This window comes from Capricornis sumatraensis, chromosome 10 (assembly GCF_032405125.1).
Source record: "Capricornis sumatraensis isolate serow.1 chromosome 10, serow.2, whole genome shotgun sequence".
In the NCBI taxonomy this organism is placed as follows: Eukaryota; Metazoa; Chordata; class Mammalia; order Artiodactyla; family Bovidae; genus Capricornis; species Capricornis sumatraensis.
The window spans coordinates 61,402,455-61,417,290 of NC_091078.1; positions in this window are offsets into that span (position 1 = coordinate 61,402,455).

A 14,836-nucleotide genomic window follows, 5' to 3' on the forward strand; every position below is an offset into this window, starting at 1 on the left:
TCAAAAAGGGACTCACAGATTCACAATACACAAAGAATTCTTACAACTCGATAATCAAAAGATAAATAACCCACTTTAGACATGAGCGAGAAATTTGAATAGACTTTTGTACAAAGAAGATACACAAATACCCAATAAAAAACACATATACAAAGATGCTCGACATCTTTTTGAGCATCAAACCAAATCAAAAGCACAGTGAAATAACATTTCATACCCACTAGGATGGCTATAATAAAAATGACAGACAATGTAAGTGTTCGCAATGATGTGGGAAAACAGAAATCTCGAGATCACCGCCCCATCCCCCACCATGGGCCTTCCCCTGACCTGGCAGGGCTGTGATGCTCCTCTGGGCTGTCACGACTGTCTCGGGTATTGGTGTCTACTTGCTCTGCCCCAGCAAAAGGCTGTAGAATAAATTGTTTAGAAAGTAAGGGAAAAACAAGAAGAAAGGAGAAGAAAAGGGGGAAGTGAAAGGAGGAAAAGGAATAGGACAAGTCATTTTTTGGTTTTTAATCAATTCTGTTTCCATCACAAAAAATATTTTCTTGCTTGAATCACAATCTGTTTTTTTTAATATCTCTTTATTTAGCTGTATCAGGTCTTAGTTGCATCATGCGAAGTCTTTCATTGCAAGGCATGGACGCTAGCTGTGGTGCGCTGGCTCAGTAGCTGCAGCTCGAAGGCTTAATTGCTGCGGGGCATGTGGGGCCTTAGTTCCCTGACCGGGGATCGAACTTGTGTCCCCTGCATTGCCAGGTGGATTCTTACCCACTGGACCACCAGGAAAGTCCCCCCACCTATTTTATTCATGCAGTTCCCTCTATCTGTAATTGCCTCTACCCTTAACTTTCAAAATTCTAGTCACTCTTCAGCACAGAGGACAAGTATCTCTCCGTGGAGCCTTCTCTGATCTCTCTCACACACACACACGAACAAAACTGCTCGCTAGTTTTCCTGGGTTCCTATAGTACTGTGTGCAAGCTTCTGTCATAACACTTAAGAAATTATACGATTGACCTGGGTCTGTAGCCCCCACTAGACTTTGTGCTGTAAAAGCAGAAGTCTTCCTTTGCTGGCACTTAGCACAAGGCTGGCACATAGCAAGGGTTGAATGAACCATCCAGCTGATTCCGCACATAAAACAAGCTCCTGGTGTCAGAGAGCTGGCGGAGTTTTCTGTATTCTTGGGTAGTGGGGTTTCTTTTTTTTTTATTTAAAACTTATCCAGGTGGCTTATAGTGAACAATCATGTTAATTTTGCAAGGGATATGTTCTATAGGACAGTAGTGAGCTGATTTAACCCAGTCTTCTGGCAACTACAGAAAACCACCAGGAACTCACCCACAGCATTTTCGCGTGTGCCCCAGCCCTTGGCAGCGAATGAGTTACAGTGGCTCATCAGTAACAGCCTGTGCATCTTCAGCTTCTGTTAGATTATAAATAAATTAACATGACAAGACTTTCAATTCAGAGAACAATACCAAAACATAAAGAACAGCAGTAAGTAACCCAAGTGCCAATAAAGAGGAAGAATTCAACACAACTTACAGGATTCTTTCTAAGCCTGAATTCCCTCAGAGGAGAGATCCCCAAGTGTCCAACATGGGAGCCAATTTAAACCTCTATCCTATAATTGTAAATTCAGAAACTCAGGTGACCTGGCATACATCGTGTAGCCGGCACAGAGAACTTGGCATTTTTTATCATTTGTATTTGATATCACAGTTAAATGTAAACATGGGAAGCAACCCAACCACCCTTCTTTCCTCCTTCTTCCGCCCTCCTTTCTCTCCATCTCCCTTGCTCAGACACCACTGGGTTGGGAGGATCTGGCTCCGTTCCAAGTTGCACCGAACATCTGGAACCGTTTTCTATTGTTCTTGATCTGAGTTTGAAAAACCACAAATCACTTTGCTAAGCATCATTTCCCCTTCATTTTTAAACCTACCTAGATTTTCAGATGTATTTATTTCTTGAACTTCTGATTCACGTATACCTTACTCATCAAAGTACACTTTTTTCCCGTAGCTTTTTATGAGCCATTTGTTACCCAAGATGCTTAGGCAATCTTTGTAGTCTTTGTCAGCATCTTTCAATCTTTTTTTTTTTTTCTTCTGGGAAGGCAGATCATTGACAGAATAAAGAAATCAGCTTCAGGAACCCACAGCACGCTCATCCCCGCCCCACCATACCACCCAAGAAAAGCTGATGATCAGGTCAGATGGTGAAACCATGTGCAAATGAATACCTCCACTTGGCAAAGAGGTCTGTCAGGACACAAAGCAGAGGCGTATTAGTGCTTTGGAGCAATGTGCGCGGATAAACTAGAATGAGCACGTAAAAGGATTTGTGTATATGTAGCGAGAGGATACGTCACAAGCACTCTCACTAAATGACTTTTTAAAACACTTTTTTTTGTTACGGTAAAACATACATGAGATTTACCACTTTAATCATTTTTAAGTTACATAGTTCAGTGACATTAAGTACACTCACATTCTTGTACAACCATCACCACTATCCATGTCCAGAAGTTTGTCATCCTCCCAAACTGAAATTCTGTATGCATCAAACAGTAACTCCTCAATCCCTTCTTCCCTCCCAGCCCCTGTAACCACTATTCTGTCAATGGATCTGACTATTCTAGATACTTCATTTAAGTGGAATCATATTATACGTGGAATCCTTTTTTGTCTGGCTTATGTTACTCAGCATAACACTTTCACGTTTCAACCATTTTAGAAGCTCTTTCCTTTTGAAGGCTGAATAATACTCCAATTGTATGTATATACCACTTTCCATTTATCCATTTATCTATCAGTGGACATTTGGGTTATTTCCACCTTTCGACTACTGTGAACAATGCTGCTATGAACATTAGTGCACAAATATCTGTTCAAGTCCCTGCTTTCAGTTCTGTTAGATATCTGTCTAGGAATGAAGTGACTGTGTCATGAAGAAACTATTTTTAAGTTTTAGAGCAACCTCCATACTGTTTTTCACAGTGGCTGCATCATTTTTCATTCCTACCAGCGATGTTGAATGATGTTTTTAACTGCCTAGGTTATTTACTCCAGTGTAACCTACTCAATAAGAACATAAGGGACAGTCTGTCTGGTCAGGAGAAGGGACAGGAGCCAGGGTAGCTGCTGAGTCTCCTTTGTATGCAGGATATCCATTATTCAAGAAGTGGCCCTTGAAGTGAAAAATAGGACCTGAGGTTTCAGAAAGCTTTAGAGAAACTAAGAAATCCATTAAATTTTCAGTGAGGATGAATTTATAGGCTCCTAGAATCCACTTTCTAATAGACTCTCTTGTCAGACCTCTGTGTTCAGCACCAAACACAAAGGCGCTCTGGCTAGACTGCCTGGTATTTTTACTGTATTTGTATAACCAGTGATCATATCCCAGCTGAATTCCTCTTTTTGTGCACTCTGTTCCCTGCCAGCTAAGCTACCTGGTGAAACTTTCATATCCAGTTAGGAAGCACCTCATTCCCTAAATAGCACGTAGCTCTTGATCACACACCCAAGTTCTTCTCCAGGCTTCCCGCTTGCTCCTCACCAGTAGAAGGGCCAGTGCTAATGCCCTGTCCTCCAGGAGCCCCCAGCTGGCCCATGTGGTCCTTGTCTCTCACCGGGACCCTTCTCAGGGGGAAGAGATGACAAATGGAAGAAGCTCAAAGAACTTCCTGGTAAACCTTCAGTGAGTTTGCAGAGCAAGGCCTACAAAGGCTGTGCACTACAAAGTCAGCTCTGTGTCCAGCTCTTTGGGTCTCTTCATTATCGTCACTGATACCTTATCGCCTCTTCTGGCCCAGGAGCAGATTTCTGCACAGCGAGGGACAGAGAGGGTGTAGAAAGTGTCCTATGGCAGAGAGAGCCCCCAGGAGGGACCACACACAGCCAGTGTGTGAATCAAGGACAAACCTCAGTCCCCGTGCCTGACATCACAGTGTCCCTGATCCATCCTCCATTTGGCTACACTGGTGACCCTTGCAGGACCTGCCAAAAATATGACTGACTCCCCTTCTCAGGAATGCCAAGTTCTAGTTTTGATTAGTTTTTCTCGTGAGGAAAGTAGGGGGAAAAGGTTGAATAACCGCAGACAGATGAGCCATGCAGACTGTAAGCTGGGCCAGGGTGGCCCATTTCAAAGGCATCGAGGCAGCCAAGAAAACAAAGAGGCAATTTCCTACGGCCACATCACAGAAGGGCTGGGCAGGTTGCATCTAAATGATTGCAAAGAGCTTGGAAAACTCCAGGCCACAGGCAAACCACAGCCACGAATAATTACACCCTCACAGTCTCAGAGTGGGGAGATTTCCCACGGTCTTAGAACAAGAGCTCCCAGCTCAGCATGTGGTTCCCAAGCAAGGCCAGAAAGTCAGGGTAGGGGGCCACTGGAAATTAGACAGGACCCTGGGAGAAGGGGACAGTGAGTCAGGAACTAAGTAGCGTCATGAATGTCAGGAGATGCTGGGAACCAAGCAACAGGCAGAAACGCCTGGGAGACTGGTCAGGGCCACCCCTAGCATGTTGGAAAGAGCATCGTTTGGGGGGGTCAGTAAGACATGGGTTCAAATTCCAGCTCTGCTAGTGTCTTCTTTTGAGACTACCCTCCTCCCTCCACCAATAGCCTTAAAGACGAGGAGTTGGATGCAAGTAGTTAATTTGGGATATAAGCCCAAGACACACCAGTTGGGAAAGAGTAGCAAAGGAAGGCAAAGATACAGAGTAAGTTATCCATCAGTTAGCATTGCAGGAAGTGAGCTGCAGAGCTGTTCCTGGCCAGAGACGAGGGAGCCAAGGGATGTGTCCACCAACACCTTTCCATCATCAGCTGAGGGTATTAACTCTCTGGCACTTCAACTTGTCCTCTGTGCCTTGTCGGGATGGGTGTGGGGGGCGGCGCTTAGGTAGAAAGTTCATGGTGGTGCTTTGTGGAAAAATAAGTGTTAGGACACAGGTGGGCTCCAGTAGCCTCTAATTTACCTTCTTACTAGTCATGTGACCCTGGGTCTGGTCTCCTGACATGTAAAGTATGGGAAAACCCACTTCTAAGGCAAGTAAGTTTTATTCAGTTGTTCTGCCAACAACTTCAAAGCCTTGGTTTGCCTCCTCGGGTGTGGAGGCACAGTGTCCGGGCTGGACCGCTCTGCAGAGTGGATGGAGGAGAGTTGAGCGCTCCTGGGGTGATTCTGGAGGGTGGGGGTGGAGGGGTGGAAGCAGAGGTGACTGGAAGAGAGAGAAGCCCGTAGCCCAGAGTCTGCAGTGAAGTCCACATAACTCGGCAAGAGTGGAGGTCTGTGAGGGTGCTGCATTTTGTGACCAGGCTGATGCGAGGACAGATAAGGACGGCAGCTCTGGGTGGCAAGCCATGAGCAAGGGACACCTGGTTGCTCTAGGGCTTAGTGTGATTCTGGGTAGGACTTTGGATCTGTCTAGGCTGTGGAGTTCTTCTTGTTATTCAGTCACTAAGCGGTGTCCTACTCATTATGACCCCATGAACTACAGCTCACCTGGGTTCCCTCTCCTTCACTATCTCATGCAGTTTGCTCAAACTCATGTCCATTGTGCTGGTGATGCCATCCAACCATCTCATCCTCTCCTGCCCCCTTCTCCTCCTGCCTTCAATCTTTCCCAGCATCAGGGTCTTTTCTAATAAATCAGCTCTTTATATCAGGTGAACAAAGTATTGGAGCTTCAGCTTCAGCATCAATCCTTCCAATGAATATTCAGGATTTATTTCCTTTAGGACTGACTGGTTTGATCTCCTTGCAGTCCAAGGGACTCTCAGGAGTCTTCTCTAGCACCACAGTTTGAAAGTATCAATTCTTCAATGCTCAACCTTCTTTATAGTCCAATTCTCACATCGGTACATGACTACTGAAAAACCATAGCTTTGACTAGATGGACCTTTGTTGGCAAAGAGATGTCTCTGCTTTTTAATACGCTATCTAGGTTTGTTATAGCTTTCCTTCCAAAGAGCAAGTGTCTTTTAATTTCATGGCAACAGTCACTGTCCACAGTGATTTTGGAGCCCAAGGAAATATGGTCTGTCACTGTTTCCCATTTTTCCCCTTTTATTTGCCATGAAGTGGAGTTGTGCAGGCTGTGGAGTTGGGGGAGCCCAATTCCCCCGGAGCACCATCTGAGATAAGGACTTGGGTGCACGTGGTTTGCTTCCAGAGGTGATCCCAGGGACAAAGTATGTAGATGATGAAATGTGTAGAACGCACTTTAGGACTGTCCCAGGAGGAAAGAAAGTGGCTTTACCTAGAGCTCCTTAGTTCAGATAAGAGCTGCCCCTAGGGTGTGAACCCTGAAGCATGGCAGGCTGCTGTGCCCAGGCTGAGCAAACTCTTGTGCAGCCAGAGAAGGCTTTGGGCAGGGTGGAGCACACAGGCTTGAGGCAGCTGTCACATGTGGGGACTGCCCCTGCAGCAAGTGAACTCCAAGGAAGGTGGGGGAGGAAGGGGACTTGAAGCTTCTACTACACCTACCTAGAGCTCTGGAGGAAGGTGTTCTCAACAGCATATGGAACATAAAGATCATGATCCCTCCAAACAGCAAAGATCTGGAGGCTGGTGGCCCTCAGTGACAGGCAAAGGTACAGGGCCAGATGGAGGCAGGAAGTTTAGGCATTTAAGAAGGCTGGGGAGGCAGGGCCTGCATGTAAGTCTGCCCATGCATGGGAAATGGGCTGCAGCCCCCCAAACGGGGGCGGGGGAGACCAGCAAGGATTCTTACTCCTTTTTTAAAAAATAAAAAGAAACATAGGATTCATGGGGAAAGAGTAGAACAGTGAGGGTCCATATCCATTAGGATGACATTAGTCTGTGAGTAACAAGAGACTCAAAACATCATGGCTTAGACAAGATAAAAAGTTATCCCTCTGTCAAAAGGCTGGAGCTTTTCAGCTGGTGGCTCGTGTGGCAAGCTCCTCGACCAAGGGTGCAGGGACCCAGGCTCCTTTCAGCTCCCCCAGTGCCACCCAGGGTATTGACCCTCAACCTCCAGCCCAGCTGCAGGATGGAGGATGGGACCAAGAGGAAAGGGAAAAGGACAAATGGCACCACCAGCTATTTTGATTGAAGATTCCTGGAAATGGCCACAACTCCACTTCGATCCCATTGGCTGATCTGAATCTTGTGGCCACACCCATCTTCAGGAGAGGCTGGGAAATGTAGTCCCGTGACCATGCCCATCTTCAGGAGCGGGTGGGAAATGTAGTCTGGTTTCTGCGTGACCATGTACCCAGCTAGACATCTTATTACTGAGGAAGAAGGGAAATGGATGTTTTTCAACTGGCCACCTGGGCTGCGGCAAACTTGGGGATCACCTTTCAATCGTGGACGCTGAGCCAAAGGTGCTTAGAGAATGTAAAATAGATCCCATGTGTGTTCTGGGCAATAAACTGCTCTTTAACCCACTCCCGTGTCCCCCATCCTGCAGCGGGCCCATCCCCTCCACCCTCCTGAGTTCACCTGCAGCTGTAGGGGACAGTTCCTGCAGCCACCTTTGGTGATCACATGCCTTCTTCTCTCCACTTGAGACTTTCTCCAGACTTTCACCATGAGGACCTCCAGCACAGGCAGCACAACTGAACTTAAGAGAAGTTAATATGCTGGAGCAACTTTCAGAAGAGGGGACCCAACAGGCAGTGTGGTCTTGTGCCCCAGGCTCCCAGCCCTCAAAGGAGAACTTTGAGGGTGTTCAGCGTGGCTCCTCAGCAGACCCAGTGGCATGGAGCCCCAGCTTGCCACACCCACTGCTGTCTTTTCTCCACTCCCCTCGTTTTCCCTACACCCTTCCCTTGTGGCTCAGCTGGTAAAGAATCCGCCTGCAATGCAGGAGACCTGGGATCAATCCCTGGGTTAGGAAGATCCCCTGGAGAAGGGAAACGCTACCCACTCCAGTATTCTGGCCTGGAGAATTCCATGGACTGTATAGTCCATGGGGTCGCAAAGAGTTGGACACGACTGAGTGACTTTCACTTACCCTGATCAACTCCCTGCACCCATGTTCTCATCCTGGAGTCAGTTTTTGGAGAACCCAAATGAAGCCACCTTTGAATGCCCTCCGTATGATCACCCAGATAGTTAGTAGCTACATCAGAATTCAAACTCGGATCTGTAGACTTTGATGCCGAACACTTTCTGCTGTGCCAGAATAAGAACATGGGAGCATTTTAAAAACCGTTACTTTTTCAACAAATTGCAATCCTGAAACTGTTGACCTGATTTCTGAATCAAATCATGGGCCAGCAAAGAGTGAATGGAGTAGATTAAAATGCAATAAAGACACAGCCCATGTATTAAAGATAATCACCAGGACTGGTTTTGCTAATGAATGGAGCCTGTGCCTCGTCCTGCCCTAGCAATTCTGGGAATGGCTGTTTGATTTGGTTTCTTGTTTGGTTGTTTTTTTTTTTCCAGGATGCTGTGCACAATGGTGAGAGCCACTGCACTCAGAGGTTAAGAGCTCCACCCTGGTAGACATGAGAGGCTGGACACTCTAAGACGAAGACACACAAAGACACTCTGGAGAGTCAACAAGAGTTATCCCATCTCAGGTCATCCATGGACCATGTAGCACAGCCAGCCTCCAATAGCTAGGTGCATTCTCTGTTAAACACATGTGCAAGGAAACTGAGGCAAATGACCGAGAACTTGCCAAGAATCTGCGGATGGGGTTCCCGCATAGGAAAGGAACAGAAGCGGGTGACAATCGGGTGGGGCAAGATGGAGATCCTGTCCCCGCCCTGTCCAGACTGGCCCCTCCCTAGCTCCTGCATCCTGGCCCTGCCCTGTTGGGCTGAGGCTTACACACTTGTCCCATCAGATATGGTGTTTCCAGCATTAACAATAGTAGTAGTAGTATATTATAAGCATAATATCAACAGCATCAACTGATTTTGCTTTCTTTGGCTGAGTGTTTAATGTGACAATTACTTTGCTTCTTTTTAATTTAAGATTATAGTTGGTTTGTTGATTTTCAATGTTGTGTTAATTTCAGGTATACAGCAAAGTGATTCATATATCTATTATACTGCCCTCAGAGATTCGCTGCTCTGAGGGGCGGTTCAGAACATCTGCCCTTCCTTGACCCTGCGCTGGACAGGTTCCGATGCAGCAGCAGGCCTGGCTGAGAACAGGGCACTGAGATGGGTGAGGGGAGTATCAGGCTCCCCTCACCCTTCAAACTGTCCCATGAAGCCTGCCTGCTGCTCCCCAGGTACCTTGGGCAAACCTCTGGGAAGCCCTGCCCAGGATCACGAGTGCCTTTGAGGGGCCAGAGTCCCTTCATGCAGGCAACCCGCAGCTCCTCAAAAGGGCAAGGTGGGCCCAGCACCTGAAAGTGCAAGTTGCTCAGTTTGGCTCTTTGCGACCGCAGGGGCTATACCGTCCATGGAATTCTCCAGGCCAGAATACTGGAGTGGGTAGCCTTTCCCTTCCATGGGATCTTCCCAACCCACGGATTGAACCCAGGTCTACCTCTTTGCAAGCAGATTCTTTACCAACTGAGCTGTCAGGGAGCTGAGCCCAGCACCTGGGCAGCCACAACTGTCCCAGCTCTGGAGCACTCAGCACTACCTATGCCCCACCTGAAGCTTTCTTTAGAGCATGCTCCAGCAGTGTCTCCTTGGAGAAATAAGGCTTGATGACAGAGAAGGGAGAAAGAACAAAAGTAGGGGCAGAAGTATTGAAAGGTAATCTGGGATTCATTTCTTGGAGACAACGGACTTCTTAAATTTTCATCCATGGCAGTGTGATGATGAAATGTTGCCGGGGCTAGTGGCTTACAGGAAACTGAAAAAGAGGTGCGTCCCACGGAGGGGCCCAGAGGGATGCAGGCGGTACCTGGTGAGCCAACTTCCGCCCAGCCTGAGCTCCAAGGACATCACTGTGCTCCTTTGGGCTCGCTGGATGCCAAATCACCAGTCATAAATCTTCTGGTCCTGCCCTCTTTCCATTTAAGGTGTGCATGTGGTGGGGGCAGGTGTCCTGACTGTTTCTTAATGAAATAGATAGGCTGGTGATTGTTCTCAAATATCAAGAACCAGAGGGTGACTGGAGCCAAGGTTTTCCTAATGTTATTAAAAAGGCCAGTGAATGGAGGGCTGGGCTGTCTGCTGGCAGCCTCCAGAAAATGGACACAGTAGCTAAAGAGTCTGTGACGGATGGGGCTGATGTGCTGGCAGCTGGACTGTCTGGGAAGATCAGACCACAACCCACAACACACAAAAGGGAAAGTTTCTTTGTTTGTTACTGAAGTAAGCTTGGCCTTTAAATAACAATGATACTCAGCTTTTAAGCACCTGGTGGCTCAGATGGTAAAGAACCTGCCTGCAGTGCAGGAGAACCAGGTTTAATCCCTGGATCAGGAAGATCCCCTGGAGAAGGAAATGTCAACCCACTCCAGTATTCTTGCCTGGGAAATCCCATGGACAGAGGAGCCTGGCAGGTGGCTGCAGTCCATGGGGTGGCAAAGAGTCAGACACGACTGAGCAACTAATACTTTCATAAGAGGCCCCGTCTCAGTGCAGGGGTATTTTGCAAGTCCTTGGTTGGGGCACGTTGGTCAGTGTCCCATCCGTGAAAGCACCATGTGGCTGAGCCCATATTCCAAGAGTGGAGAAGTAAATCCTTTCTTGACGGGAAGTGGCAAAGTCACGTTGTAAAAGGGTCTCTGTGCTGGGATGAGTAGAATGATGTTAGCCATTTTTGCAAACTGTCTCCTGCTTATCAGCTCTTGCCTCCAAGATTTCAAAGTTCTGTCTGATTATTTCTGTCTGACTGAAGTTCATCATCCACACTGGTTCAGCCTCACAGTTTAAAAGATTAAGTGAACTGAATGACAACAGTGTTTCATGGGCTGGGAGTGAAGCATTGGGAACACTCTGTTATAAGGTACCTGTCCTATCTGTGAAGTAATACAGTGTTGTTTAAAGGAGCTGCCTTTTAGGAAAAAGGGTCTTCATTGAGTTAGTTGTAAATGCAGATTGTAAACTCTAGAGCAATCACACACAAAAAAATTTTTTAAAGAAATGAAATTAAAAACAAACCAAAAAGAAATGTAATTAATATGCTAAGAGATGAGATAAAATGGAGTCATACAAAATGCTGAATTAAAATCAGAGAAGGCAGAAAAAGAGGGGAAGTTTTTTTCTTTTTTTAAGCACCAAGAATTAAGAACAACAGATAGGAAAAAGGACCCTCATTTTATAAAAATGAAGGTCATTATTCCAACTAATGTCAATAATCACTTTAAATGTGACTCATCTAAAGACACCAATTAAAACAAGAGTTTTCTCCACTGGCAGTGAGGATAAAATAAAAAGATCCAATTATATATGTTGTGTGCAAGAAGCCCAATTTAAGTGTTTTGAAAGATCACTCTGGAGCCATCACTCCTGTGTTCAGCAAGCTCTGCGACTGCCATAAGCCCGTAGGAAAAAGTGAAAGCTCCCGAGAATGGCTTTTATTGGGGCTCACAATGTGGCCTTCACCTGCTTAATCAGCAGCACTGACTGTACACCTAGAAATCTAACTAACTGCCATACAAGTCTGTGCCTCCATGCCTTTCACCTTCTCTTCTCTCCACCTGGAAATCCTTGCCTCTTCTTTGCTCACTGGATAAATATCAGGGAGCTCATATCATGTAAGAATTTAGTCGTTAAAAGTTGTCTTGCTGAAAGGGAGAAAATTTTAGACACTGCCAGAGATGCTGAGAGATTCTAGTATCACATATGTACTTCCCACTGTATGTAAGCGTTTACCTGTTAGGCCAACCCTGGACCCTCCCTCTTCCAGTAAGGCATCTTTCCAGGGTACTACACTGATCCTACACAGCTGGTAGACACTCTGTCTCCCCACTGAGGCTTCCCTTGATGCCCTAGCTTAGTTAGCTGTTCTCTCCCCTGTGTTCACATAGCAATTTGTCTCTGTCTGTTCTAGCACTGCCCCATCGTATGACTGTCTATTTCAGGTAGACTGAGAGATCCCTGGGGCGAGGAAGAGTATCTTATTTAGCGTTGTACTTGCCTGATTGTGCCCTCTGCAACCCATGCGAGTACAGTAACTGGAACCTAAAAGGGAATCGAATAGCATGGGTGGATGGATAGGGGGATGGATGGATAAAATGGATAAATCATTCATTTGGGTTCCTGCAACTCAGACCTGATGTGAAGATTTGGATGCAAGCAGTTTTTCTTATAGGTGATCTCAGGAAGCAGTAATAATCTGGGAAAGTAAATGAGTCAATAAAGGGTGCACAGATGAGCAGGTTGCCTTGCAGGGAGCCTGGGAGCTTTATCCCACCCAGTGGGGACTCCCTGAGCAGGAACTTCTTGAGCATGGTTCAGGGGGTCTCACAGCAGACTAGAGAGCAAGGCCTTTGTTTATCTCTTCCCAGCCCCATCGGTTGGTGTGACTGTACTAACACCCCTGCATTTCCAGGTTCCCCTGCTTGCAGCTGACCGACTTCCTGTGGTGTGGGAAAAAGCCCTTCAGCAGGTCCTCAGCAACATCTGCTACAAATGTAAACTCATCGGAAGACGAGTCATCAGTAATCTTGGGCTTTAGAGAGAAAAGATCTTACCAAGCCCATTCCGACCCAGACACCTTGCTTTCATTGAGATGGTCAACAGTTACTCTCTTATTTGCTGTCAGAAGCAAGGCGCTTTGCCCACTGCACGGTTAGAGTGGGTGGGCATAGAGTCATCCTCCCCTTTCCCCGCTGAGGGATCATTGCATCTCTCACTGTGACCCAGGTGGTCTAAGCCAGTGATATTTTCCTGGTGTAGCTCCATGCTCCCAAATTATAGGATTCTGTTCTGTTGAGCAGATTGAAAGTCTGATCCCTACAATCGCGAGGTCCTTCCCACCCACATCAAGATTCCAAGAACAGGATAGAGTGTCCAGCAGGGAGTCACAGCCTGAGCAATCTCTTAGAAATGGCAAAAGAGCTGACACATGGATGTCCAGGGAGGAATGCCATTTTGTTGCAACGAAGCTGGATGGTTTTGCCGATTTTCTTCCTAGATTCAATGGTCTTTCCAGCTGTGTAGAGAATACATAAAGGGGAGATAAAGACCAATTTGGGGTGGGGGAGGGAGGGAGAAAGAGCTGTCTAAGAACTGATAATAGAATTGCTGGGTTGAGGCATCTTCTATTGTTTTGTTTGTCTTTTGCATTTTAGGATGCAGGAGAGGGGGGTTGCAAGTGTTACTTGAAAAGGAACTCTGTTTAGCTCTCAGAAGAAAATCTAGTGTTGCTTTGACTGTGCTATTCTTGTTAGTAACTGGAAACAGCTATTCACCTGGAAGGCCGTAAACAGGGAAGATCAGCCTGCAGTGGGTGAACAGGGGCTAATCTCAGAGAGCAGGGTTGGTTTTGTCAACTGAAAACATGCTCAGGTCCCTGGAGCTTAGTATTGAGAGGCTGGACAGAAGCTCAACAGAGCTCATCTAAACTGCACAGGACTTCGGAAGACACAGGCATCCTAACTGGTATATGGAAAAAAGAGAGCCTGAGAGAGGGCTTCTTCTTTGGGGGTGCTCTCAGGGAAGCAGAATAGAGCGGGGACGAGGGGAGGAGCCGATGAGCATGTGATTTCTTCTGGGCACCCTCTTAGCCTGATCCCTCCGGGAGCTCTGGAGCACGAATCTTACCAGAGCTGTCCCAGCATGAGGCAGGGGGGTACCTTTGTCATGCCGTGTCATTTAGCCACTGCTCAGGTTTGTGGGGGCCAGGGTGACTTGTAATCTTGGGGGAGGCTGCAGTGGGGACTGGCTCATATCCCTCAGGCTGAGGCCAGCATGGGGAGGAGGCAGCTGCAAGCGCTTCGCATCCACTGCTTACCGCAGCCAGAGGTCAGGTATGTTTGTGCTGTGACTGGATCTGCATGGGGTGCCAGAAGCATCCACCGTGGGAGGAAGTACCAAACTTTGGCCTGTCTGTGTCCACATGAATAGCTGACACCGAAAAACATATCTAATGTCATAAGATTTATTGTGTGGTCCTTGGCAGTAACACTACCAGTTCCCAGCTTGTCATAAAAGATGGGTTCTCCGCTGCCTGATCTCAGTTCCCTATGGGTACATATACACTCTTCTAGGTTCTTCCCATCCATTAGATTTTGATATTTTAACTATTCTAATCAATAACTAGACTATTTGACTCCATCGAGCTCTCCATGTTGAAATGTATGTTTCTCAGTCAGTGCTTCTGTGTGCCTGGGCCTTAAACTTAACCCACTGAGAACCAGACCCAGAAAAAAAAAAACAAAACACTTCTAAATCCAAATAGAATCAAATCCAAATCTTTGAACTGGAACGTGAATCAGAAAGAGAAATCAGAAGCTATACTTTCTGAAATAACTGAAACAAAGAAAAGCCTAGATGTCAAAATTGCCTCAAAACTGAAAGTTATTTGTGGTGCAGTTGTATTGGGTCTGAGTCACTTGTGGACATTTGTTCCCCGAGTGAGCAGTTGGTCCGGTTCTGTCATGAGGGACCCACGTCAGTCCTATTCACTCAGCATCTCCTCCTTTACCTTTTACAATGTTCCCCTTGGAGGTGGAGGAGGAAGGGTGGGGAGGGAGCTATTTTAGAATCTGCCGAAGGTGTAGACAGGAAGAATCCCTGGGAAGAAGCGGCTGCCAACTGCAGCAAACTTTCCTACTTGTTTTCCCCACGTATTAAGGAACAAAACTCACTCAGCTTCATGAGCACCCTCCCTGCCTCTCTTCTCTTCACCCTTTGTTCCCATAAGTAAATCCTAAGGAGGTCATGTGGGCATTGGCCGCGTGTTCAATTCTGGGTA